We start from the raw sequence: 21,526 nt of genomic DNA, 5'->3' as shown, positions 1-21,526 counted from the left end.
TTGTTTTCTACTCTTTTCAATTGGTGTTATTAATATTTCAATTCTCCCTGATTGGCATCTTTGCTTTTTACTCTAAATCGTGTTTCTGATTAGAGGGTCTGCACCTGCAACAATGCAGTTTGAGCTGGCCAAACTAGAGGGGTGCACAGTGGCCCAGCTCAAAGATTTCTGCATGGACAGAGCACCACCAGGAAGATGTTACTGTGAAAGGCACCAATGGCCTGTTCAGAAGCCTATGCTGCTTTAAATGTGATGCCAAAAGAGAGGATTGTGGAAATAGAAAAAAAGGAGGACCAGAAGTCAGTAGATAATCTTTTGATGGGCCAGGAGGGAGTCAGCTTGCAAGGAGAGATAGTACATCCCAGACGAGAAGGCAGTGTGGCATCGAACTGCCTGTCCCCGGGGGAACTGACAGACAGGGGGGAGGAGAGGGAATTAAAATGTCAGCAGCCTATACTCACAGAGGAAAAGGAGGAGATGAGAAGGGCTGAGGCTGAGAGAGACTTAGCCAAGGAAAAACTTGCCATGGAAGTAGATGAGGCTGAGACAGCAATGGAAGAGAGAAAGATCTTGTGGGCTCATGGACGGAGTCTAAAGGAACTGGACTGACAAGCAAAGCAAGTAGAGTCCATTGGTGGCAGCAAAAGTACAATTTCTAGTACTGAAGGAAAGTTGCACTTACCCAGAGATTTGGTACCTCACTTCAGCGAAGGGGCTGCTATAGAGGTGGTTTGAGGTATATGAGGTCACTCTAGTAGCATACAGGATCCCTGAGGAGGATTAGGGGGCTATCCTATGAAGGCATATGCCTGATGCTGAAAGGGATGCCCTACCGGCCCTAGATGGGGCCAAAGTGTCTGGGAAGACATTTGCGAGTGATCCTAAGGGGGGTGGTTCAGGTTACTTTCATCAGAGTGAGAGGGAGGTACTCCATTACCCAAACAGGTCCCAGTATAGAGTGGGGGAAAAAGGGCCACATGTCCCTTCTAAGAGTAAGAGAGGTTGTGGGCAGAGACCCAGGATGTCCAATTCCCAGAAGGAACACAAGCAAGGGAACCAGGTCTGTACTATGAGCCCAGCCACAGAGGGGGACCCCACTGTGTCAGAAGAATGTGAGGTGGGGTAGCTGCCACAGGCATTTCTTCAGTTATGATGTCTGGTAGTACCACAAGAGCTGCATTGTTGTCTTCCTCTAGACTTGTGAGTGCTGATGTCTTAATGCCTGATGAAGGACAGTACCAAGATGTTTTGTAAATGTTGCTCCAGGCAAAACAGGAACAGTTTGTTTAATTAAGCAGTACAGCCGGGAGAGAAGTTACAGAACTGGGCTCTGAATACTGTCTCCCAATGCACATCAGTTTGGAGTGCTGTTTATACATTTCTCTTAGTATCATATAATAATTAAAACATTCCTTTCTAGGTTAAGAATGCAAATAGTTGTTTTGGAGTTATAAATATGATTTTGATAAGAAATACAGGGGGGCCTCGACCTTGAATGGACACAATGTGGGGCAGCAAGTACGTGTCCAGATGTCTGACCTGAGTGACGCGTGGCTGCTGCGTATTGCTGTGTGTACTGTGTTTTGATTGGTTAAGTGTCCATAACTACATGTGGCATCTAAAGTTATGATGTTTTTGGGAATGCACACACCTGGCCAAGTGTATTTTATTGGGGCTAATCTCCTGGGACTATTGTGTTGTGTTGTCATTTGCGCCTATCTGTGGAGTTTGATCTAAGTTTCCTATTTGCACATTTTTCTCTGGCTACTTGCCACCCCACCTGTGACTAGTCAGTCAGAAACCTCAGGCCTGGGTCTCAGAGCCTGCCTGCCACATATATTTGTGCCAGGTTGATGGAGAGATCAGAACCTGGGAATCTAATAGTAGTGATGCTATTTCATTCTTATATGTGAATGTATCATTGTGTGCATTGACATTGACTATTCCAATATTAACATGAGTACTCTATGGATGCCTGAGAAGGGAAATAGCTGTGGATGGTGCAAATCGAAATGTTTAAATTCTGAGATATCAGTCCCTGATATCTGCTAAATTAATTTGTTACTGTTATTGTGAAGAATATGTCTCATTACTTAGATATGAGTGCAACTATCAAAGAGATGAATTTTAGCAGATATTTGATTACTTGAAGACCACTGCAGGGTGAAGATAATGACAGCCATTGTTGAAGTTGTTATTTTTGCAGTAGTGGCATGCAGAACTGTGAGAAATTGGGTTGTTTTTTGACTGGGGTGTAAGCCCAGGTCAAGCAGCCACCACAATTCTTGTCATGTTAAGGTACAAGCAAACCCTAAATTAACCTGTGCTCACCCTCTGGCAGCTTGGCACAGAGCAATCCAGCTTAACTTAGAGGAAGAGTGTAAAGTATCTGTGCAACATTTTAAACAGTAAAACCACATAAAAAGAATTTCATACCATGTTAGAAAAATAGAATGTAAGTTAATAAATAGATTAAGACCATGATGACAAAAAGTAGAACTTGAGCTGTGAACTTTGAAAGAATAAATTGAAATAGCACTTAGAAGTCAAAATCATGAATCAGAGTTATCTGATCACCCCAGGACACAGTCAAAGGTTCAGGCCCACCATGATGGAGTGCTGGCTGGCTGAAGGGACCATGTTAGGCCTGTTGCACCAAAGTAACTTAAAATCCTGGTTGCAGACTATTGCATTGGTTCCAAACCATGCCATTGAGAAGATGCATCAGTTTTTCTCATAGTGTCGGGGAGATGCATTTAAGTCCCCCATGCAGCAATGGTGATGCATTGGTGCCAAGATGCGGTGGAGTTCAGGTACAGGTTCTAGCTGTGTTGACGTTGAGGCGATGCATTGATTCAAATGGGCACAGAGGCTGTGATGTGGAGTGCCACTTTTGTCATCGGGGCTGTCCTAGTAGGGGAAGCAAGTACCTACCTTGCTCTGGAGAAAAAGCTGTAGTGTCAATTCAGAAGATGATGCATAAATTTCATCTACACAACAGCGGCGATGCATGGATTCTACCCACGCTGTAGAGTATGTTTAGTTCCGCTTCAACTCCGGTCCACTTCCAAGGTCCCAGGGCTGTGGTGGCACCACTTGGCAGAACAGACTAACAGTTGGCAGATTCCAGGTGCAGGATTAGGGTGGGTGGAAGTCTGCTATTTCCATGAGAATTAAGACTAGGAGGCCAGCAGACTAGCCCATGGAGTCACTCTGGGTCTCTTTTTGGAGAGATTCAGGTCCAGTCTTTCTCACTCACATGCAAGAGGGCAGCAGGCACAAGTCAGCAGGATTCCAAGAAACAGCAGTCTAGCAGCATGGTAAGCCTTCAGCAGTGCTGCAGTCCTTCTTCCTGGCAGAGTATCCACAGGTCCATAAGTGTACTGTCTTGGTGGTGTCAAATGCCCAATACCTATCCATAGTTTAGCCTTTGATGTGGGGGAGACTTTAGAGGCATACTTGGATGTGCACAGAGTCCCTACCCTTCCTGCTCTGACTCCAGTCTCACTACAAGGAGTTATGCAGCCCTTGGTGTGTGGACAGGACCAAGCCTATTCAGGTGTAAGTGAGGTTGTGTCCCAATGCTAATGTCGGTGTGAGCCTGGGGTGAGAAAAGGTTTAGGTACAAACCTCTGTGCATCCCCTTGTCAAATGTGTGACTACAGGAGAATGCCCTGGCTTTCCTAGAGAAGTGAGGTGGTAACCCAAAATGGGACCACAAGTGTCCTCTATTTTTCCTGACAGGAGAGTAAAGGTGCCACGCCTTGCATTTATGCATCTTAATTGTCATCAACCTGATTGTCTGACTTCCAGCTGGGGAATAGTAAAACTTTATGTCCTGATGAAAGCCTGGGGCCTTTATGGCCTTTGGAGGGGCTGAAACATGATGCATAAAAAATAGTGTCATAGGACCATAAAAAGGTAGAGTGCCCTTAGTGTTCTTAGTTTCAGTCATGCCTACTGTCACTTTGAATAAAGGAATTCCTTGGTGTACAGAGAGGTATTTTCATTTGTAGACCTCTGGTAGGGTCTTCATATATGCTCGTGCAGTTCGATTGAGCTCACCTTGGCATTTAGGAGCCAGGTTGGACCTGATGATGAAGCATGTCACTACTAGAGTGAGTGAGGGTCACTAAACAAGAACAAATAGTTTTCTTGTGAAAAAGGAACAACTGTTGCTAATTCTGTAAAGTGGTCAACATTGTGACCAGCCAAAAGGTGTAGGGATACTTGTCTATTAATAGTAAATGAGGCTGTACCCAGCTCCTCCCTCCCATGCTGCCCAGGTTGGCCGATCAATGACCATCAGCTCACGCCTAAGGTTCCATTTTGTGTGGCTGTCTAGAAGGAATTTACAAATCCCAGCTGTCATCCCACCCCAGATAGTAGATCAGAGACAGACCTTAGGCACCAAATGGTTAAACAAAAATGCCAACTTTCTGAAAGTGGCATTTTCAGATTTTCAATTTAAAATCCTACTTTATCATAAATCTTGATTTTTAATTTCAATATCAGAGACACCAAACTCAAAAGTCTCTTCCAGATTGTGAATTATACTTATGAGAATGTTTTACTACTCTCAATATTCCCCTTCCCAGTAAAGTCATTGAAAAGGCCATCAACACAGCACTCACTGAATTCATTGAGAAAAAACACATCCTGGACCCTTCCCAATCAGGATTCAGAAGCAACCGAGATTGCTTTCCTAGCTGCACAGATGGCACCGGCACCCTACTTTACCAAGGAGGAACCGCTGCCCTCAAACTCCTGGACTTCTCGGCCACATTCGACACTGTCTCTCACCACACACTCTGCGCAAGACTCCACAACGCTGGCATACATGACAAAGCCCTAGCCTGCATCAACTCATTTCTCACCAGCTGAACTCAAAGAGTCAGACTCCCACATTTTCTGTCAGAACCCACTGAAATCAGCTGCAGAGTGATGCAGGGCTCTTCCCTGACACCCACCCTCTTCAACATTTACACTGCCCCACTCACAACCATCGTCAGAGAACATGGACTGAACATTTTCTCTTACTCCAATGAGACACAGATGATCCTCTCCATCACCAATGAATCTAGGACAGCCAAGAACAACTTCCACAGTGGAATGAAGGCAGTCACTGCATGGATGAAGGATAGCTGCATCGAGGTCAACACTGACAAGGTGGAAGTCGTCATCATGGACTCCACCGCCTCTGCATTAGATGACTCCTGGTGGACCACAGTGCTTGGAATCCCCGCACACCCCCACGGACCCCACAAGAAATCTTGGCATCCTCCTGGACTCTTCACTCTCGATGAACCACCAGGTCAATGCCATCTCGTCATCCTGCTTCCACACACTCCACATTCTCCCTAAGATCTTCAAATGGATCCCCATTGAATCCAGGAAAACGGTCACCCACAAACTTGTCAGCAGCAGACTCGATTACATCAATGCTCTCTGCACTGACATCACACTGAAGATCCACTGAAAACTCCAGAACATCCAGAACGTCACCGCTAGACTCATCCTAGACATCCCCCTTCGCAGCTACATCTCCAGTCACCTGCAAGACCTACACTGGATCCCAATCAACAAGAATAGTGAGCAACTTCAAACTCCTCATCCATGCCACAAAGCCCTCTACATTGTTGGACCCGAATACCTCAACCACGGCCTCTCCTTCTACACACCCACCAGACACCTCTACCCTGCTCAGCTTGCCCTGGCCACCATCCCATGCATCTGCAAAACCACGGCTGGAGGAAGATCTTTCTCCTACCTCCTGGCGAAGACCTGAAACTCCCAGCCCTTGCATCTCAGGCAAGCTCCAGCCTTGCCTCAATTCAAGAAGGACCTCAAGCCCTGGCTCTTCGACTGAACCAAGGATGCCCCCCCTGTTAGAAATGGGTTCTTTGGTTGGCAGTCAGGTTCCCCCTGTCAAAGCAAAGACCCTCACTCTAGTCAGCGTAAAGGAGAATCACCCTCAGTTAACCCCCGTTCACCCCCTTGGTAGCTTGGCACGAGCAGGCAGGCTTAACTTCTGAAGTAATGTATAAAGTATTTGTACCAACACACACAGTAATACAGTGAAAACAATACAAAATGGACAACACACCAAAATGACAGAAATCCAATATACACAAGTCAAGATATGAATTTTCAAAAGAATAAGAGTCTTAATCCATTGAAAACAGTGAGAAAGCTGTTGTTACACAAAGTACCTGGTTAGCATAAAAAATAAAGTTGCACAGGCGAACATTCGTTGGAAAAGGGCTCGTGAGGTAGGCCATGTGTCGTTTTCTTCTCTGGTCGGGCCAGTGATGTGTAGTTTCTTCTCCCTCGCAAGAGAGCGATTCATCGATTTCCAGACAGGGCACCTCGGATCCACGCAGAGTCAGGTTGACTTTGACACCTAAGGATGATGCATGGAAAATCCTGTTGCACGGTGTTAGAAAACCGTGCTGCGTGGGGTTTGCGTCATTATCAGCAGCTACGATGCAGGTGGAGCATCGATTGTAGCCGCAAAGCCGGCGGTGCATTGTTTTTCAGCCTCGTGGCAGATCGTGTGTCGTAAATGTCTCCACACGGCGGTCTTTGAGTGGATGTTCAGCTCTTGTCTGCCAGCTTCACCTTTCAAGGGCCCAGAGACAGGATAGAACACAACTTGGCAAGGCGGGAGTCTCACCAGAGAATCCAGACGTTAGCAGAGGAAGTCTTTGATAGACCTGGGACTTCAAAACAGGAGGCAAGTTCAACTAAAGCCCTTGAAAATTCTTCGCAAGCAGGAATGCACAACAAAGTCCAGTCTTTGTCTCCTTTCACAGGCAGAAGCACCAACTGCAGGATAGTCCAACAAATCACAGTCACAGGCAGGGGCAGCCCTTCTCTTCAGCTCTTCAGCTCTTCTCCTTGGCAGAGGTTCCTCTTGGTTGCAGAAGTGATCTTAAAGAAATCTAAAGTATGGGGTTTTGGTCCACTACTTATACCCCTTTCTCCTTTGAAGTAGGCAAACTTCAAAGGAAAGTCTCTGTTGTTCACAAGATCCTGCCTTGCCCAGGCCAGGCCCAAGACACACACCAGGGGGTTGGAGACTGCATTATGAGAGGGCAGGCATAGACCATTCAGGTGTAAGTGACCACTCCTCCTTCCACTCTAGCTCAGATGGACCATCAGGACATGCAGGCTATACCACAGCTCCCTTTATCTCACTGTCTAGAGGGGATTCACAAACAGTCCAACTGTCAAACTGATCCAGACAGGGAATCCACAAACAGACAGAGTCACAGAATGGTGTAAGCAAGAAAATGCCTACTTTCTAAAAGTGTCATTTTCCAACTAACAACCTAAAAATAAACATCACTAAAATATGTATTTTTAAATTGTGAGTTCAGAGACCCCAAACTCCAAATTTCTATCTGCTCTCAAAGGGAATCTACATATGTAAAGGCAGCCCCAATGTTAACCTACGAGAGAGATAGGTCTTGCAACAGTGAAGACTGAATTTAGCAGTATTTCACTGTCAAGACATGTAAAACACACCAGTACATGTTCCTCCTTTAACATACACTGCACCCTGCCCAGAGGGCTACTTAAGGCATACCTTGGGGTGGCTAACAAGAATAAAATGGGAAGGCTTAGGCCTGGCAAGTGGGTACACTTGCCAAGTCGAATTGGCAGTTTAAAACTGTACACACAGTGTAGGAGACTGGTCTGGTTTGTAGTGGGTACCTATGGTACTTACACATTATACCAGGTCCAGTTATCCCTTATTAGTGAAATGTAGGCAGTGTCTAGAAGCCAGACTCCTTAGGGGTAGCTGTAGCTGAGCAGCCAAGGCTTATCTAGAAGACATGTAAAACCTATGCGATACTACTGTGGTCACACAGTACTCACACACTTGAAAGAAAATACTCAGTGTTACAAAAATAAAGGTACGTTATTTTGGTGACACAAATGCCAAAAATACCATAAAGACTATACTCCCATAGGAGGTGAGCATTAGTATGCAGAAATAGCAATAAAAAGAGTTAGAAAACAGTGCAACTAGTGAAAATCCCATTAGTTAGAAATGGGTCTAGGGGGAACACAAACCATATACTAAGATAGTGGAATATGAATGTCGGTTTCCTACCTAGGCAAGTGTAGTGTGTAGATGGGCACTGGGAGTATTAGAAAACACCAAACGTAAGTAATAGAACACACCCCAGAGCCCAGGAAAGCAGGAGTAAATCACAGTAACTTTTCTAGAAAGAAGATTATGAAAGGACCAGAAGAAATTGCAAGACACCAACAGTGGATCCTTGGACCTTAAGACCTGTTAAGAAGGGGACTAAGTCCATGGAGCAGCGAAGAGTCCAGGGAGAAAAGGAGCCGCTGCTAACCCTGATGAAGGTGCAAAAGAAGAACCACAGGTCAAGAACAACAGTCAGTTCTGTACCCAAGAAGACGGATGTGGGTTGGTGCAGATGATGTCTCACTCTGGATGGAAGATTGCAGTCTGGTTTGCGTCGCTGGGTTCTGCCAACAAGCTTTGGCCCATGCAAAGCTCGCAGTTATCAGAAAATGGTGCTGTCCGTGACCAGAAGGGTCCTGGTAGACCCTACCAAGGAGGGAGGGTCAGAGGCAGCTCTCAGCAACTCAGAGATCCCTCACAAGACCAGGCAGCATGTACAGGGGTCCCACAGCATAGGGACAAAGAAGGTACAAAAGCAGGCCCACGCAGCACTACAACAAAGGGTGCCACGCTGCCGGAGAGCAATGCAGGAAGTTGTGCGTCGCAGGAAGAAGTGCTGGGGGCCGGAGCTGCATGGTGCATCAAGAACTTCGTGGAAGGATGCCAACAAGCCTTGGAAACTGCAAAACAATGTGGTGGAAGGGGGTGCTGTTAAGCTCTTACGTTCACCAAAGTTTGACAGTTGGACGTCAGGACCTTTGGGACCACTTCAGTCCACCACCCATGATGCAGGATCCACGCAGCTCATCAGGTGAGGGGTCCCACACAACCAGTCATCATTGTAGAGAGGTGCCTGCTGAAGCAGGGGGGTGACTTCTTTTCTCCAAGGGGGATTCCTTTGTCCTTCTTCTGCAGGCTGAAGACAGGCAGTCCTTTGAGGATGCACGGCCGGGAAACAGTTGCTGGAAGGACCTGAAGATTCAATGTTGCAGAAGTCGACTTTGCTTCTTTGTTGCAGTTTTTAGAGTTCCTGGAGGGTCCAGGTGCAGTTTCTTCGGTAAGAAGGTGAGTAAAGGATGCAGAGGATTCCTGCTGGAGTCTTGGAACCCGAATCTGAAGAGAGAGACCCTAACTAGACCTGAAAGAGGGATTGGGCAGCTAAACAGGTAAGCACCTATCAGGAGAGGACTCTGACATCACCTGCTGGCACTGGCCACTCAGATGCTCCCAGAGTCCCCTGCCAACTTGGAATCCAAGATGGGAAAACTCAGGGGCTCTGAGCACTACCCCTGGGTGGTGATGGACAGGGTAGTGGTCACTCCTCTTTCCTTTGTCCAGTTTCACGCCAGAGAAGGGACTAGGGTTCCCTGAATCAGTGTAGACATGATGATGCACGGAGGGCACCATCTGTGCCCTTCCAATAATTTGTAGAGGGTTGTAGAGGCTACACCTCCCAAGCCTGTAACACCCCTCTCCCAAAGGAAATCCTTTGTTCTGTCTTCCTGGGATTGAGCTGCTCAAGCAACAGAAGGGCATAAACCTGTCTGAGAGGTGGCAGCAGCTGGGGCTTCCTGGAAAACCTCAGGAGGCTGGAATGGCAATACAGGGAGTCCTCTAAGGAGCCCCCAGAATGCATGGAATCGTACAACCAATGCTTGCAAAAGCCTTGGTGTATGATTCCAACATGTTTGATACCAAACATGCTTATTTTCAGAGTTACCATTATGTAGCTGGACATAGGTCCAGTACACGTGTAAAATGGCGTCCCCGCACTCATGAAATCTGGGAAAATGGTCCTGGAGGTCGTGGGGATACCTCTGCTAGTGCAGGGGTGCCCTCACACACAGGTACCCTGCACCCTGCCCTCAGGGCTGAAGGGTCTGCTATAGGGGTGACTTATAAGTGACCTGGTGCAGTGTAAATGGCAGTGAAATGGTGCAGGCACCTTTTCACCCAGGCTGCAATGACAGTCCTGCAGAAGCCCTTGCTTGGGCTCCCTATGGGTGGCAAAATAAATGCTGCAGTCCATAGGGATCCCCTGGAACCCCAATGCCCTGTGTACCTAGTACCATGTACTAGGGGCTTTTAAGGGGGCACGAGTATGTCAATGTTGGTGAAATACTGGGTTGCCAGTATGCAGTGACAAAATTTAGAAGAGAGAGAGAATAATCACTGGGGTCCTGGTTAGCAGGATCCCAGTGAACACAATCAGGCACACTGACATCAGGCAGAAAATGGGGGTAACCATGGGAAAAAGAGGGTTCCTTCCTACACACAGACACTGCAGTGGCAGGTCTGAGCCATGTTTACAGGGCTACTTAGTTGGGTGGCACAATCAGTGCTGCAGGCCTTCTAGTAGCAGTTGATTTACAGGCCATAGGCACCTCTAGTGCACTTTACTGGGGAATTACTAGTAAATCAAATAGGCAAATCATGATCAAAACAATCAACAATACAATTTACACAGAGAGCATATGCACTTTAGCACTAGTTAGCAGTGGTTAAGCGCCCAGAGTCCTAAAGCTAACAAAAACAGGTCAGAAGAAATAGGAGGAAGGAGGAAAAATGTTTAGGGATGACCCTGCAAAAAGGGCCATTTCCAACACCCCCTCACAGTCTTGAGACGGTACGGGTGAGTAGTCACGCTCTGCAAACGTTGATTGAGGACATGTAAAACTTAAACAGATATAGATATATTTATATTTATATATATTTATATATATATATATATATATATATATATATATATATATATATGTGTATCTATCTATCTATCTATCTATCTATCTATCTATTTATCTATCTATGTATCTATCTATCTATATATATATATATATATATATATATATATATGTATCTATCTATATATATATATAGATAGATAGATAGATAGATAGATAGATAGATAGATAGATAGATAGATAGATATAGATATAGATACAAATATACATCAGCAGTGAAGATGATGTTTAAAGAGCACTACATTAGAAGATCTTTGGCTCTTCTCCATGTTGAGTATCTGGACTACAGCATTTCATTTTGCAAAAGCTGTGTACATCTTCTGAAAAGTAGCACAGGTATTATAGCTTATTCTATGTTGGAAAGCTTATGATCCATATATTATGTCTGTACTGGTTATGGTAACATGCTAATGATGCTGTTTGTCATATGCCATGGGTCTAATCTGTTATTATAAATGTTTAAAACAAAGTCTGTACATCTGATTTATGTATTCATTATGGAAAACACATTTTAAATTCAATAGGCCTGTAAGGATGGATTGTTGTTACAGTATTGTAAAGCTTATATAGGTGTTGTGTTACATAGAATCTTACAGGATACTTAGCAGGCAAGGATTTTGGTATTAGTTACCTTCTCCAACAACCCTGAGGTATAAGAATTGCATTGTAGGAATCCCAGTAATACTCACTTAGGATGGTGTGTGATGGATGGTGTTTGCCAAATATAATTGTATACATATGTTATAACTGGATTCAAATTGTTGCGTTGTGGAAAAGCATTTGTTCAAATAAGTAGGCTTGAATAGTTCATGGTGGCAAGCAAATTATGGCATTTGTCAAACACCATGGGACTTATACTTTATTACGAAATTTTATGAGAAACACAGGTCTGTCTGTGAAAAAAAGCATATGTTAAAGTCAATAGGTCTGTGAGTGTGGATTGTCAGCTCACTATGACAAAACCTGTACCCAGGAATTTGGTTACATGGAATTGCAGACATCGTCGTAGTAGACAATGATTTAGGTGTTGGATACTTCTCTGGCATACTCATGAAGTTCATGATTTGCAGTTTGAAAATCCCTGTTAAGCACACTTGGGGTTTGAATATTGTTGTGACCACTATAATTTTATAGTGTAATAGTATTGATGTATGCCAATGGTTGCCTGTTGGGAAAATTTACGATCAAATCATAGACCTGAGTCGGTTAGGATGGAAAGCCAGTGATAATTTGTTCATTACGAAAAGTTTGTCAAATGGCACGAGTCTGATTAGTTTGTTATGAAAAGATACAACAAAGGATGGACTATAAACAGTAACAAAAACTCTCAGGTTAAAGTAATATGTATTAAGGATATATTGATATGACGCTGTATTAGAGCCTGCAGGCAGATATTTTGTTGAACTGTATAAAGGTTTCCATTGTAGGTAGTCGTTTTTGGTGGTGGTTGCTCCCTCAGACACTCCATGGTGTAGGTTTGTACTGCGAGAATTCTTTTTAGATCTACTTAGGAGGAGGTGACTATTGTTATGTCAAATATTTTATTTACCTATTTTTAATTTTAACTATATGCCTGGTGATGGTCTTCTATAAAGCCTATGTTCAGTACAGTAGGTGTGAATTGGGTATAATAACAAGCCAAAGATAAAGTTTGTAAGGCTGACCAGTTTGTTGGGAAAAATCTTTTCAGATGTTATAAACCTCATCTATCCCTAATGAAAAGTGACAACAAAGTCAGTAGACCTGACCTCCTTACAGTGAAAAACACCTTTTAAGCCAATATACCTTTAAGCGTTGATGGTTATTAAGTTAAGGTAAAGCCTATTGTTACCTGTAATCTCACAGGTTACAATGGGAGGCAAGGGATGCTGTATTTGGTAGGCTTCTCTTACAAACTTTGCAAATACTTGTAGACCTACTTTGGGGGTGGGGAGTGGTATATATATTTTCTATATATTTGTGATTGTTTGGCCAAAGTTTATGGTCAATTCCATAGCTCGTGTTGTTTATGGTGAAAAACCAAATAAAAAGGCTACAGACCTAATTGGGACAAGATATGCTAAATGTATAATGTCTGTTCTGTTTGTTGCAAATAGTTATGCCAAATGCAGGAAGGATGACCTATTTATAGTGAAAAACATATGTTTACAACAATAGGCCTTTCACAGTGGATTGGTTTGCACTATACTTAACCTATAGGCAGGAATTTTATTACATGGAATCTGATAGATTAAGCATTTTTTTGTCTGTTATACCCCTCTCGCAAGCCCTGGCTATAGAAGGTTTGCGATGTAAAATCCTTGTTAGGCCACTATATTTTTTGCTAATCATAATTTTACACATTTCATGTAGCATTTAGTGGAGTGTGAAGTACTTTTTAGATCAGGCCAAACAGGTTGAGCTATTTGCCAGTATCTTGTAATGAGAAAAATGATATACATACATAGAGGTACTTTGGGGCAGCCCTCTTCGGCCATTGGTCTCTTTTAGTGCAAGTCACATTCTTTTCCCAACCATCACAAAATGGAACATGAGACAGAACTTGGGTCAGACCACTTCAGATATTGTCTGTGTGGTAATTCTGAGTCACATCACTTTCCCTGGTGACATATGTACATCTGCTTTAATTTGAGTGCCCATCAGTATCAGGGCTTGGATGCTAGGCACATCAGTTTTGCATTTTCTCATCTTACGGGTCAACTTTTTTCTTTCTCTTTTTGTTTTTTTCTTCTTCTTTATTGTTTTAGAGTTCCCAATAGGCCCATAGATAGTGTTACCGGACAACTTGTGTACTGTTGCACTATGCACCGTATTCCACTTGACCACTGCTTCTAAATCAATCTTCAAGGATACTGTCAATAGTGGATCATTGTTTTATTGTTCCAAGGTAACTAAGAATCCCATACCCAATGTTATAACAAGATAGCCCCACACTGTTCCATTTACATTTTTACTTATTCTCAGTTTCAAGCTGTTAGAAATGGGGTCTTTGGTTGGCAGTCAGCTTACCCCCTGTCCAAGCAAGAACTCTCACTCTAGTCAGGGTAAGTCACACAAAATCCAAATTATCCTGTACCCATCCTCTGGTAGCTTGGCACTGAACATTCAGGCTTAACTTAGAAGGCAATGTGTAAAGTATTAGTGCAATAAATCATACAATAACACCATATAGCAACACAAAAATACAACACAGTGTTTAGAAAAATATATAACATTTATCTGATAAGCTGCAGGTCAAAACAATTAAAATGCAATAAGTAAATGTTGAGATATCACTGTAAAAGTGATTTAAAGTGTCTTAAGTCTTTTAAAAGCAATAAATGTCTCTTTCAAGAACAAAGTACCTGGTTCGCATACAACATTTCCACAAAGAACTGCAGAAGAGGAGATGCGTCGAAACAAAGGGGTGTGTGTCGATTTTTCAGTCCACACACGGTGATGCATCATTTAGTTTTCACGCTGGGACGGCTGTGCATCGATTTCTGGTGCTCGGTCGTTGATCCTCTTCAGGTTGGTGGGTTTTTGGCCATCCCGGGGATGATGCATGGATTTCCTGCACTGGCAGGGCGAAGTCACAGGAGCTGCGTCAATTCAGTGGGTTTTGCGTCATAATTTCTGCCGCATGGCAGCCGCTGCGTTGATTCCTCTCTGGAACTCGGGGTGCATCATTCTGGCTGTGCATCGATAAGGTGGGCTGTGCTTCGAATTTCCAGTCGCTACGCTGGTGCTGCGTCGATCTTCTCAATGCGAAGTCGGGCTGCGTTGTTGCGGTTTGGCATGTAGTGAATTTTTTGCGCGGTTCAGGCTGTGCATCGTTTCTGGCAGGTTGTGTCTGAAGTTTACAGCAGAAAGACTCCTTCTTGTAGAGATGAAGTCTCAAGCTCTTGGAGAGCACTTCTCACCACAGCCAGAGAGCAGCAATGCAGCAGGGCAACAGCAAGGCAGCACTCCTTCACATAAAGCAGACAGGTGAGTCCTTTGTGCAGCCAGGCAGTTCTTCTTGGCAGGATGCAGGTTCTAGTTCAGGTTCTTTTCTCCAGGAAGTGTCTGAGTTGGTAGGGGCAGAGGCCCTGTTTAAATACCCAAATGTGTCTTTGAAGTGGGGAGACTTAAAAGAGTGGCTTAGAAGTGCACAGGGCCCCCTTTCAGTTCAATCCTGTCTGCCAGGGTCCCAGTAGGGGGTGTGGCAGTCCTTTGTGTGAGGGCAGGCTACTGTCCTTTGACATGCAAGTGTCAGGCCCTCCACTCTCCCAGCCCAGGAAGACACATTCAAAATGCAGATGTATGCAAGTGAGGCTGAGTATCCTGTGTTTGGGGTGTGTCTGAGTGAATGCACGAGGGAGCTGTCAACTAACCCCAGCCAGACATGGATTGTAAGGCACAGAAGGATTTAAGTGCAGAGAAATGCTCACTTTCTAAAAGTGGCATTTCTAAAATAGTAATATTAAATCTAACGTCACCAGTCAGCAGGATTTTGTATCACCATTCCGGCCATACTAAATATGACCTTCCTACTCCTTTCAGATCAGCAGCTATCACTCAAACAATGTATGAGGGCAGACCCAATGTTATCCTACGAAGGGAGCAGGCTTCAAAGCAGTGTAAAAACTAATTTAGTTTTACACTACCAGGACATGTAAACTACACAAGTTCATATCCTGCCTTTTGCCTACACAGCACCCATCCCTATGGGTTACCTAAGGCAGACCTTAGGGGTGTCTTATATGTAGAAAAAGGGGAGTTTTAGGCTTGCCAAATACTTTTAAATGCCAAGTCGAATTGGCAGTGAAACTGAACACATAGGCCTTGCAATGGCAGGCCTGATACAAGATTAAGGAGCTTCTTAAGTGGGTGTCACAATCAGTGCTGCAGGCCCACTAGTAGCATTTAATCTACAGGCCCTGGGCACATATAGTGCACTTTACTAGGGACTTATAAGTAAATTAAATAGTCCAATTGGGTATGATCCAATGTTACCATGTTTAAAGGGAGAGAGCATGCCCACTTTAGCACGGGTTAGCAGTGGTAAAGTGCACAGATTCTTAAAACCAGCAAAAACAGTATCTAAAAAGTGGAGGGAGGCAGGCAAAAAGTTAGGGGTGACTACCCTAAGGCTGTCAGGTCTAACACAAGCATATTCCTGTCAATTTTCCGTTTTCAGACATGTTGGTGACTTGTTGGTATTGCCAAAGCTTATTTTTCTTCTGCTCTCAGGTGAGCACCACCATACAGTTTTTTTTCTGATCAACAGAATAATTGTCAGACAATCCCTTGTGGCTTGAAGAGTCTCTTTTTGTGATTGTGCAATAGTGCAGAACGGAAATGGCAAACAAATGATCTCATAAAGGTGTAAGAATGTGTGCCAACTTGCTGTTCATACTATTCTAAATTCATTCCATTGTAATTTTTGCAGATAGATTTTAAATTTGGATATTCTGGCTCAGATTTCCAAGTGGCCTGAGCTGCTGATGCATCACTTTTTTTGACGCATTGTCAGTGCAGGTTACCAACCCATATCAACAGGGCCATACAAAACCATTTTGCATGCCTTTAAATGGCCTTGTAGATATGGAGTAAGGAAACTCATTGCAAGTCACGTTCCCACACAACACCCATGGATTTTGAAGCATTTCCAGATTTACAAGGTTTTGTAAACCTGGAAATGCATGATGTGACGTGACGCACTGGAGAGAAATCTCTTTATTTCTCCCCGTCTTTCCCTCTTTCTATGTGTGCTGCATTTTGCTGCACACACAGAATGAGGAAAACTTCTTTTGGGATTGTTTTTGTGCAGGAAAGGGCTCCTTCCTGCACAAAAACAATCATCTCCACAATGCAGGCACCCTTGCACCATGGTGCAAGGGTGCCTTCATTGGCGCAGGGCAGCAATTTGTGCATCAGTGCAGGGGAAAAGGAAAGGAATACGCCATATTTAATAGATACAGGTTATTCCTACCCTTTTGTTTTGACGCAGGGCATCACTGCAAGAGGGATTGTGGGGCTGCCTGCGCCAAAACATTGTAAATATGACCCTCAGTTTATAACTTTACTAAGGAGCTTATGACAAATATGGCCTTTGACCAGGCTTTTTCAAACGCCAACCGTGGTTCAAAGCATACAGTAAGGTCAATGCAGTAAATGTACTGCACAGCAGTTCTAACAACCTTCTCATCCAATACAAAGATCTCATAAATTTCACAGTATCCTTTTAATGATGTTATAGCTGAGGGGTGAAGTTTAAAACACATTAGATACAATAACTGATTATTTCGTTAGGGTTAATTGAAGCTTTGAGTATATGCCAATTTTTCAATGGTATTATTTAGTTAGGACAGAATAGATACAGCTTTTTAATTTGTGCGGATTTTCTGAATTCTCTTAATTTAATACAGGATATGAGAGTGCCAGATTCCAACAAATGAATTACACCATTTCTGAAGCTCTAATAAATAATGCAGTAAGTAGAATTGCAAAAGTATGTGCCATGATTTCCAATATAATCAGTGCTCTCGTCTTCTGAAGAATTAGTGCTTGTAATCAAGGTAAATATCTGAAAAGATGTATACATTGTTCTGTTCTCTTTTCTTTGGAATGGCTCATGTTGCTTGCAAAGGATATGTTTCAATGTGTTCCTCTCTCTCTAGGCCAAACTAAAAACGCTTAGGTAGAGATTGTGGGATTATTCATTTTGATGACTTTTTCATTTGTTGCCAAAAGACTAGGTTATTGTTTAGAATTCGTTACATGTAATTCTTCATGTTTGTTTAAAGGCCGCCTAGGGTTGAAGTCCAAACGTTGTTTGTCAGCTTAGCCTTAACCAAAAAAATGCAAATTTAAATGCTTATTATACATGGCGGTACGTACACAACATATTTTTATAGATATCAATATTCTAATATACTATTTTGAAAAGTATGATAATTGCATGCATAATACACGTTCATTTTTTAGATTTTTTTAAAATTTTAAACCCATAATTTAAAAACCATTGCGACGCAAGGACAATGCAAAGGCTTCTGTAAAATTTACAAACCTACTCAAGGGACTATTTGTGAAGCCATGTGGGACTTTGTAAAGAAATGTAAAACAGAGCAGCGGTTTGTGCAGTTTTACTTTACATTTTGAGCTGCTAGGCGTTCCATGCGTGGAGCATGGGTGTTCCCTTGCACAATACCAGATTTAAAAAAGGTTCGTAAATCTGGAATGCATCAAATCAGTATGCCTCCTAGACCTTAGTGTAACAGGGATAAAAATCATTTTGCTCTCAATCGTGGCTCGCAGCTTCTAAAAGGGGTGTGATGGGTGCGGCGCAATGGGGAGGGAAAGGGGGGACAGGAGGAGATGGGAGCTGGGGAGGTGGGAGCTTAATAAATTAAATTATTAAAAAAAAAATAGAAACTTAGCTTGACTCGCCGCACGCCGCTCCTCCATTGCAGGCTGCAGGTACAGGCTCCCAGCCTGCCCTGTGCCAATCCGGGTGCTGCTCAGAGCAGCGTCAGTATTGGCTGGGAGTGACACCGTTGGTGGGATGGAGACAGCCTACTGCACATGTGTGTTTGGCTGGCCCAAGATGGCTGGACAAACACACATGTGATCTGAGGGGATGTGCTGAGCACTCTCCCTCATGTGCACATCACCACGTGACCCCGCCCCTTTCAGAACGAAAGGATAATAAACATACTTTATTATCCTTTCGTTCAGAAAGGTTTGCAGCTTCTGCTGCTAGCAGGGGAGGGGATGACTCTCCTCCGCCCATATCGAGGAGCAGCCCCTGTTTGCTCTTTGGATTGTATTTGTGCAGAAGTTATCCCTTTATGCACATAAGCAATTTTGCCTGTAACGCAGGCACCCTTGCATTATAGTGCAAAAGTTTAAGCAGAGGTGCTAGGCAGCTAACAGTGCACCAGTGCAAGATGAGAATGGAAATGTTCCATATGTTTTTAAATATGGAGCATTTCTACCCTCTCTTTCATGCAATGCAACACAGCAAGTTTCTTTGCTTTGTTTTCTTGCATAAAATAATATAAACCATGCCCCTCTCTGCTTCTTGCTGGACCAGGTTACACAGTAAATACCAATGCCTGTGAGAAAAAGATTAAAATATATGGGCGCTAGGGCCCAAATTAATGAAAACTGATGCATTGTTGTGACAACACAGCTATGCATTAGAAAAACTTGCACTGTTGGAGTGTCACTTTAATGAGACATGGATACGATGTATTTAAGGAATGACAAACCACGTCCTCAGGTCCCAGGCTATGTCAAGAATTTTGATGCATCCCTGGGAAGGATGGGACAAAGTGTCATAATGCATTTACTCTAAAAGTGACACAACCTCATTTGTGGCACATAAAACAATGTTTACATGCCACAATTCAGATTTGTGTCACATCGGACTGCGCTGTGTTTAGGAAAAGTCTATAACAATGACAAATTTAAAAATGAAAAGTCTGCAAACAGCAGATGCAAGCAATGGAGGGAACAGCACGCACAAGCAGTGAGGGCAACAACTCCAACTCTTGTATAATCACACAGTGTGTGTATGAGAGGATGGTTCTGACCATCTGATCTGCCCTGATTTTATTGCTTTTTGACCACCTGGTTTTTGACCATTTACTGTGAGTCAGGGACTCCCCCACAGTAAACTCATGGTAATATAGACTGTGCATGTGACCACCAGTGCCACCTTGCTAAGGAAAGGCTGCTGTGGTGCAGCAAGAGTAGGAGGCCCCTGGCTGGTTACCCATGATTATGTGTGCACATGTGTGTGCACCCATGTAAGGACTGCACAGGGAGGGTTCCTGGTGTTCACAGCCCAAAAACTATGCTTATGGAGCCTGGCGCAGAAGGAACTATGCAGAGTGGGTGGTGACCTGGAGTAGGTCTCATGAGATGGTTGTACACAGAGGAGGGATAGTCAGTGTGCTTACTGTATTTGTACCGTAGGGATACTCCAGTCAATATCAATGTGAAAGAGTGGCCTACGGCATAACTCAGGTCCCCTAGGGCCCACAGAGACCAGAGCCGCACCAATGTACACTGTGACCTGTATGAACAGAATGATACAGTAAGTTAAAAAAGCAGAGTAGTAACACTTGTGGGTCATCCAGGAATGTCATTTTTCCTGGCTCAGCTAAGGATTAGGGTCAATTACTGCTCAATCCAGCTGCCTGAGCAGGTCCTTGCATCAATCAGCCAGCTGTCAGCCCCTGCCTGGAAATGGTGGAGACGTCCTGAAAGAAATGTTGGGAAGGAAGGGTTGAGTTTCAGAACACATGTGGCCCAAGGTCCTGGACAACACAATTTTTGACCTATTCCAGAAGACTTTGCAGGAAGGAGGGGACACGGGCAAGGAAGTGATGCAGCACATCTGGATTGGCAAGAAGTGCAGGTCTGCTGGACACTTCCGCTCCCACTTGAAAGGTCCTGCAAAGGGGAGAGCTCTCCGCCTTCGCTGGGCTTCCCTGCTGAACACTGAGACTGCAGACAGCTGTCATGGACAACTGAAAGAATAACCCCAGACTGCGCCCTGGGGACTCTGCCCCTGAAGGACTTCAGGCCCAGCGAGGCACGGGCCAGGGCCTGGTTAGCTGGCCCCCTTACTCCCCCTCAGGATTAGTTGGGGGAAAGACTGGGCTGGCGGAAGGAGAGCGTGCTGCCCAGAAGGAAAGGAGGACACTCAGAGGAAAGGCTGGTGTGGGGAGTCAATTGGACTGGCTTCCTATCATCTGGGACCCTTCTAGGCCAGGAGGCCTAAGGAGAGTGCTCCTGGTGGCACTGGGTCGTCACCAGGAGCACTTATCCCAGAAGCCCTGATGTCCACCGCAGTCTGCCCGTCAAAGAACAGGCCGGCTCCCCCAGCAGCTCCTGTAGGTGCTGGCCGTGCGGGGAGCCGGTGGGAGTGGCTGGGGTGGGCTCCCCGGGCCACTCCCTAACACTGCTCACCTGATGGGGGTGTCTGGGTGGGACCGGACACTCTCCAACGATGAGGGCAGCCGGGGGTGGACTCCACGCACTGCCCTCCAACGAGGAGGCAGCATGACAGGGGTGTCTGGGTGGGACCGGACACCCCCCCCAATCAAGAGGGCAGCTGGGAGTGGGCTCCCCACGCTGCAATCACCCCAGGAAACACGGCTCAAGGCTGCAAGAAGTGAAATCCAAGAAAGGAAATTTGAAGCGGCTCTTCTGGGCACAGAGAGACAGCAGCTTATTAACTATGCAGATGGACCATATGGCCTTGCGGTGCCTAAGTCCTCCAGAACACAGTGCTCAGCTCATAGTGGCCCCAGGAAGATGGGGCCACCATCAACCAAGTGTTCATTTTCAGGGGGAGCTGCAGGAACAGCGCAGCATCCCCATAGCAGCAAGTTTATGTCCCCCACCCTAGGTTAGGTGGGACAAAGGAAATATAACCCCTCAAGGGTTACAACCAAATGTAAAGCACCACCATTTTAGAACTTTTGTTCTTGGTGGGGATGATTGTTCTCTCTAGAAGTGTCGAATGGTATTATACCAGACCAATTAAGTATATGATGTTACACTAAAAGTACTTTTTTATTGTTTCAGGTATTTAAACATGTTTTTAGGTATTTTTAGTAACACTGAGTTGCATAGTCAGATG

This window comes from Pleurodeles waltl, chromosome 8 (genome assembly GCF_031143425.1).
Source record: "Pleurodeles waltl isolate 20211129_DDA chromosome 8, aPleWal1.hap1.20221129, whole genome shotgun sequence".
NCBI lineage: Eukaryota > Metazoa > Chordata > Amphibia > Caudata > Salamandridae > Pleurodeles > Pleurodeles waltl.
The sequence above is the reverse complement of the archived record's forward strand: the minus strand, read 5'-3'. Positions refer to the sequence as shown.